Source organism: Pocillopora verrucosa, chromosome 9 (genome assembly GCF_036669915.1).
Source record: "Pocillopora verrucosa isolate sample1 chromosome 9, ASM3666991v2, whole genome shotgun sequence".
Lineage (NCBI taxonomy): Eukaryota > Metazoa > Cnidaria > Anthozoa > Scleractinia > Pocilloporidae > Pocillopora > Pocillopora verrucosa.
The window spans coordinates 3450540-3458310 of NC_089320.1; the positions used below are offsets into that span (position 1 = coordinate 3450540).

Here is a 7771-nt window from a genome sequence, read left to right on the forward strand (position 1 = left end):
AAAATTGACTTGAAAAAATCTTTTTACCTTCCATTACGAGATTAGAATCTGTTTCTAAATAAAATATGTTGGTAAGAAATTTAAAAGAATCTAGTTTTCGAACTTGGGTAACGGAGACGGACAGAAATGAATGCAAAAGGCGCATCTGTAGTTACTAAAACATTGTCAAGTACACACAAGCTTGTACAGTAATGCTTCTAAGGTTCTAGAACCATTGTTTACAAGCATGAAAATTAATTCAAAAAGCTGCCGGACTATTTATCAATAATTCTACCAGAACTTGACACGACATCAAAGGAAACATCGGCATGCAAAGAGATTGAGTGGCATAGAAAAGATATGAAAGAGATTTAAAATATTAAAAACATTTTATATATCAATAAGGGAATCAATAGCACAGAAGTGCGAAAAGATCGTGTTAGAAAATTTAAACATATACGGAACCAAAATCCTGGTAATTTATCAGTTTTTTTTTAAACATTTCAACGAGTAACTTTACAGATTCGCATTTAATTGTGCTAGGGCTCTTAGCACAGAAGCAAACTGACTGCGTCTCTCATCATAGAGACCCCAAACGTGATAGAACTTGCTCAGATATGATATGATAAAATGACAACAATTCAAAGATAAAAAAACACAATTCAAAAGACTGCAAATTTACTTTACAATACGATAGATAACCAAAACAAGTCATTAGAGACACAAAAGAAATCCCCTAAACAGTTTTGAACAAAGTACATTCAGATTTGTGGTTTGTCGAAATCACTTCTTTCTCAGAGCAATTCTTTGTTTGCTCGAAGTACAAGACTCTCTTTTGTCTTGTAAGTTTTTAAAGAAAGGGGGACAAACGATGTGAAATCATTTAAACTTGTGTGTTCCACCCCAACGACTAGAATGGAACCGTATAAGATTTTTATAGTCTTCTTGCTTATTGCGACCAGCTGCCATATCAACGACGCCCAATGTTCGTTTGGATGGGGAGGAGTGTTTCACTGCAAGCGGGAGGTTTGTTACGTAAATAATTTAAAAGAAGTTCTGAGATTTAAAAGCCAATGTAATATCACCTTTTTTTAAGAAATCACTGAATTTATCTCCATCACCTTACTGACTTTAATTTCCGCCCATTAACGACCAAATCGGAATGTCCAAATGTTTTCTTTATCAAAACCATCTTTTTCCGTTCACTTTCTAAATAATTTTACGCGTACACGAATAAATTAGTGAAAAGAAGTTAAGAAACTTTCATATTAACAGCAGCGAAAAATTTATTCAGTTCGTTATTACTTGAGGCTCAGGGAGAAAAATTGGTGTTTAAAATGTTCTTAAAAATTTAAAAAACTCTGGTTGAAAAAGAAATTTACAAATTGGCCCCACTAAAATTAGAACGCATCAGAAATCATTTGGCGGTTTAGTTGAAGCTCTCTGTAGATTCACTAGGGTATTTGATAACAAGAATTGAATTAACAAAATCTGTTGAATCAAAATCCAGAATGTGAGGAAATCACTACACACTTAGGAAGCTTTTTTCTTATTAAACAAATTCTCCTTGCCAATACCAAAGAAAAACTAATTAAAAAAAGTAGAGAGAGAATATGACATTGACGCTGGGTTGTAAAAAGTGGAAAGGGGTATAGTCACGAGCGATTGTTATAACCAGAGAACCAAATTTATGCCTTGGTAGCAATATATATATAAATCTGTACAACTTTTCAGCGAAAAACAAACACACTTACCAGCTATGATTAAGGGAACAGAAATTCGAATTTATCAAAATAATAAAAACTGAAACTTCTGTGATGGTGTCTCGGTACAAATGACAACGTTTATATTAAAGAGAGTTTTTTTGAAAAAAAACTGTAAGAGAAATGACTGAGTATGGCAACTGGCTCTCAGGAATTCATTGCAAAAAATTTTTGAAGGTTCGTAGCACGAAAAAAGGAAAAATAACAAGATCTTTACTCGTCTTTTCACGAGCGTTCTGACTACCTATGAATAACGCTCTACCACTGGGCCACGTTGAAAAACGTTCTTCCTAAATTTACATTTACAAGAAAAATGCAACTTTAAATCATCGGATCGAAAAAGCCTAAGACTCTGGCCTGTGATGGGTTAAGATAGAAAAAAATATATTCAAATATTAGTAGATTCATTTATGTCGACTTTAAAAAACGTTGCAATTTTAAGATATATTAAACATAAACACCTCTCCTTTACTCATCACAAAGGTGATGCACGATGCATGTATATTTCACATCGAAAGAACAATACGTTTTTTGTTATTGTGCGAAGATGAAACAAATACTTTGGAAATTTTGACACCAGTTATTGTTCTTTTCTTTTTTCCCTATGATTCATTCTGTCAACACCTTTTCAAAAGGAAAACAAACGTACATATATTTAATTCATGTTTTTAATTTCAACGTTCTCGAAAATGGGTGTGTGTATGTATATATATATATAAAAACTGGTCAACATATATATATATATATATATATGTTGACCAGTTTTTAAAAATGAAGCAAATTTGAAAATATATATATCAAATATATATAGCCTTTCTTTTCTCGACGATGAAAGGAAAGATAAATATATATATTTAATGTAAATTTTTAAGTAACAACGTTTTTGTGGGTGTTTATATATGGGTGTTTATATATATATAAATGTATGTATATATGTATATTTAATTTCACCAGCTTCGAATTCTCTGCTTCTAGAATTTAATCCAAATTTTAAACTTATGCAAAAAATGCAACTTTAAATCTTCGGACTAAAACGGCCTAACGTTTTCTAATATACAAATACTAGAAAACTCATATACATGTGAAAGTTTAGCAGCTTCTCTGCTCAATCTTTTTTTCTATTTGCGTGTCGTTCATTCTCTATTTTGTACTGTAAACTTAATTCAATTCAGTTAATCGTATTCTAAAAAATATCTTATTGATGTTGGTAACGTAGTAAAAGGGGTCCATGGTAAGTAAAGTTTTATAACTAGTTGTAAACTATCTTTTATTGACGAAATTTAAACTTGTGATGACAAAATGTCTTCAAAAAGAATATGATAGATTACAAAAGAAAACAGAAACAGCCGATGCATTTTTTATTGAATTTTAAAGAAATAGTGAATGCGTGTTTACTTTACATTGCAGAGTGATGCCAAAAAAATATCTGGTAACAGAAGTTTCAAAACACGTGGTGAATCAGACAAGGGTCAACCTGCAAGGAAGTCGATCGGAAACAAGATTTTTCTCAAGAGAACGCGGGGAAAAAATGGATACAAGGAAGATTTTAAACACTTGTTCGCTTAGTTGTTAATAAGTGTCATAACTTGGACGTCGTAAGATACGTTGATGCGGCTGATGAAAAATCGAAACCAGGATACCAACGCGACAATCATCTTCAAATTCATGAAAGCACCGTAAATTAAATGTGTTTTGCTTTGTTGACACAACTTAACTCGTGAACTTCTTAAACTCAGGTATTAAATGGCTCTCATGCAATGACAAATAGAAATAAGGGAAAGGAATTATTTTGACAGTATTAAAGGGCCTGTAATATAACTAAGGGTTGAAATGAATAAACTAGACAAAAGTTTGTCGTCATTTTCAGTTCAACTTCAATCGGCCATTATTCAAGACTATTTGATATTTTTAAGACCTTCAAAAAAAACGTCATTGCCCCCCTCCAAAGAATTTGTTTGATTTCAATTTGCATTTCTTCGCTGGTTTAACTTACTTGGTGACAATCTCAAAAACGCATAGGCAAACTTTGTTCGTGCTTACATTTTCTAAGGTACCATTAGTATGAAGAATTTAGTTCAACTCCAGCCCACTTAAAAACAACCATACGTTGTTTTGTATCCAACTAGTTACGTCAACTTCGTTCTGAAATGTCGACATTTGTCCACAAAACCATAGTAAGTCCTCGTAGAAACATAAATTGTTAGCACTGATTTCCGCGAAGAAACATTCATGGTCGTTAGTTTAGGTATCTCCCTTGAGAATAGTTGAATCTAAATCTGGGGCTCTGCATATTTAAGACATGAAGAGGTTTAAAGAGCTCATTACGTCTCAGCCTGATAGATATGGGTCGCATCGACCGAGCAATTTAAGTAACACCATCTATATTAGCGTTTCTCAGCGGGTAAAGGATAACAAGTATATAGAACTTAAGGGAAGATACGTGAGGAAAGTGAGAATTTGGACGGGGACAGGTTATTTCCCCTTTAAAATCTGTTTGCAAGTAAGGATGGAAGAGGGGTGTGGGTTATGAATATATTTAGAGACAGAGACCCTTGGGAACGAGTTGTCAAGAAATGTCAGCTTGCACTTGTCAGATAGAAAACTGAATTATACTTCGTCCCATTCAGTTAATTTTGATAATATTTACGGCTTATTCCAGACAACTTTTGGAAAACATGGTAGCCTACAGAACAAGCGTCCTATTTTTCTTCTTCTTTTCTTTTTTCGCGTTTTCAACTAGGCCAGATAAGTGCGAGGCACACACGAGAGGAGCACGAATTGAGATTCCTCCTCTCGCACCCGCCTACATGGTATCCGGCTGTCCTCACCGGGTCATAAACGTGGAGAAGTCGGTCCAGATTATAATTTAAGCTGCAGGAATATTAGATTCTGCCTTAAGAATTAACAGTAATCACGTTCATTCTCACTTTTAACATCACGGCTTTGTTAGATATTCAACAAAGACTCAAAGGAGACTATTGTTACCGTTACTTGGAAAAAAAATAACTTTTCAATCGGAGCTAAAGGCAATGGAAACAATATTGAAACAAATGGGTTATACCGAGTAAAGTTTGCGATGTTATTTCAGTACAAAATCTATGGTCCTCAAACATATTAATAAACAAGTAAATTACGAGAACACAACACTACTCTTGCTTCATACACGATGCGTAACAGTCGAAAACAGGCATGCTATTCACGATAAGCTTTAGTATAAAATACTTAAGCCAAGCAAGCTCATTTACCCATTTTTAATAACTCCTTGACGGTGTTTGCTTTTATCAGATGAAACGCGTAGGAGGTAAAAACAAATATTTGCTTTCTTAATTAGTTCGTACAGTGCTGCATATTATAGCTAGTTTATCATTAAAAGTATGGAAAAGAGTGTTCAGTTTCGATAAAAATAACTGACTTATAGCGGATGAAAAATCATTTCAACCTTCCTTCTCCTACTTTAATCACAAAAGCATCTTGATTAAGTTGAAAACTCTTTCTTATCGACCTTGTTACTTAATGGATGTCGCCATCATAGGCTTCTCAGTTAAGCTTAATTGCTTTCGAGAGCTTTTCTCAAACAATTTATGTTTTTTTTTTTTAACTCTACTGCGAGCGAGTCCATCTATTTTTATAGTGTTTTGACTCAGGAATTGATTTCAATTGAGGCATTCTTGTTTACGACAGGAGTTCTGGAATTAAAGAAAACTATTACCCATTTTGAACCGCAAAAAATTTGGAAAACAAACAACAACGATTGTTTTGGTGTGAGTCTCTAACAAAAATATTGCTGGCCGTAGGAGAGTGTATTAAAATATGAAAATACATCTAACACGTTTTTGAACATGGACGGTTCAGAAAATGAAATATTGTAGGAAATAAACGCTTGGGAAAAATTATTTGCTTTTTTACGTGATCATTCTGGAAATATTGACAATATTTGAAAAGGTTTTAATCATTACGCTGAGTAGGTGGCCAAACACTTTGTCCCGTTATGTGATTGTGGTCTCTCGTAGCCATACAATTGAACTGAGTGCAACAAATCACCCTGAATAAGATGCAGGATACAAAACCCGTACCGATATCCAAGATGATTATTCCTGAAAGCCTGCAAATTATTAAACATAATTATGAACCTTTACTAAAAAGACCGACGGCGTTTAAAAGCTTCTATTTTTAAGAGAGAGAACGATTACGGATCGTATCTTGCCCTCACAACGCCATGCTGGGTCATAAAACTGAGAAAATATTTAGCCGCGTTTGGCAATTATTATTAATAATTAATTTATGATGACTTCTATGGGGTTATAAAGAGAGAGCAAAAGATGCGACTCTTTCATATTTCAAGCTGTTCGTGGTAGAATGTCCAAGATGAACTCCTTGGTGTCTTTGGTGGTTCTCTCTCTCGCTCTGTGTGTCGTTGCTGGCTCGAAACTAAAATGTACTCCTTACGGCCTCGCACTTGGTTGTCATCCGGTAGGTCTAGCCCGTTACACGTTAATATGGATTCCATACAGAGCTAAGTACAATCGCTTATCTATACATAAATCATTTTTGACACAAACACTAAAACTGCAACGGTCTTCTATGCCAGCAGCCTCTATTAAGTCATGTAAATTTATCATCCACACGTTGAAAAATGTAACTCTAATCAAATTTTTTTGTAAATCATATGAAGAAAAGGGCAGAAGAAATCGGAATAAATCTGTTCAATGTATTTAATGGGAAGATCATTTCATCAGTTTTTAGTGAAAATTTTTGTTTGAACCTTTTTTTCAAAATCACCGGTGACGATTTGATTTTTTGCTAATCTTACGTAAATATCGATACAGCAAAAGACACCCAAGGGGCGAGTATAAGTCAGGGTACTTTCCTACTAGAAAAAACAGCATGAGTTTAATAAAAATAACGCAAATGTTCTGAATACATCGTTCTAATCACTGCTAAATAAGAAATACTCTTAAATGCTCTTATCTTTACCGAGGTACTGCATCCCGAGGATCTGCATCCTCACTAAGCTTCTACGTATAGAAATCTACACCTGCATTGCGGTCTTAGCGAGATCATGAATGACGTAAAGGAAACATATCATGAAATATTCATGGTCGTCATCTTAAGATGAAGTTAATTTGTATACCAAATTTTACCTTTATTATTCTTGTTAAATACCGTAATCTAAATGTCTAGTTTTGTCTAAAGCTCAGAAGCACATGTGATTTCAAGATTCATAATCAGTTTTATCGATCTCCAGGAAACCTCAATTCTGCGGAGATGTTCGAGACCAGAAATAAATTCAACGATTCATCATGAGAACTGTATGGTCTTACTCTTGCCTTGCATGGGACGAGAATATGTTGTCATAACAACGGCCTAACTTACACCTTTCAGTATTGTCTAATTGTATGATCGCTTTTAATTTCTTCTCCAGAACTAATCTTTCATCTGTTTATTATCATTAAGCAGAACGGTGGCCGCTCATTAGATCGTAATGAGTTCCGAGGACATCTGGATGTAATTCCAGGTTCACGTCGTTCGGGAGACTCAGAGGAAAGCACCGCCAAACGAACAGGAATGGACGCTGAAAAATCAAAAAACCGATTGGAGGAGATTAAAGCTTACTTGGACAGCTTATATCAGTAAACCGGAGAGCATAACAGGACATTTTAATAGTAGACATGGTAGAAGAATTTAATCTCAATACGAGTTGTAAATCGGTGGCAAATATAGATGATAGTTGATATGATGAAATATACTGGTATGAATAAAATCTGATGCAGTAATAAAAGGTGTGTCATTATGTACAATTTCCAAAGCTTGAAGAAGGACTATTTATAGCTGTTCATTCTTCGCAGCTGGATGGTGAAAATAATTCTTTAGACACGAGCCTGATTTTCGTCCTTGTTTATCCAGGCTATGATAAAGTGTTCTTCAATTAGGACAAGTGATAGTAAAGTTTGGTCATTAGTCTCAACAAGAAAGCATTTAAATCAAACATATTTAGCTTGATCCTCGAAATTTTGAGAAATAAGGAGAAA

The 7771-nt window shown here is 34.3% G+C and overlaps 1 long non-coding RNA gene across 1 annotated transcript; it reads left to right on the forward strand.

Annotated features, from left to right (window-relative positions):
- The first annotated feature begins 6082 nt into the window (after positions 1 to 6082).
- LOC136283426 (uncharacterized) lies at positions 6083 to 7521 on the forward strand. Its single transcript, XR_010718784.1, has 2 exons — positions 6083 to 6212; positions 7197 to 7521. It is a non-coding gene; the product is annotated as an uncharacterized lncRNA (long non-coding RNA).
- The last annotated feature ends 250 nt before the right edge of the window (positions 7522 to 7771 follow it).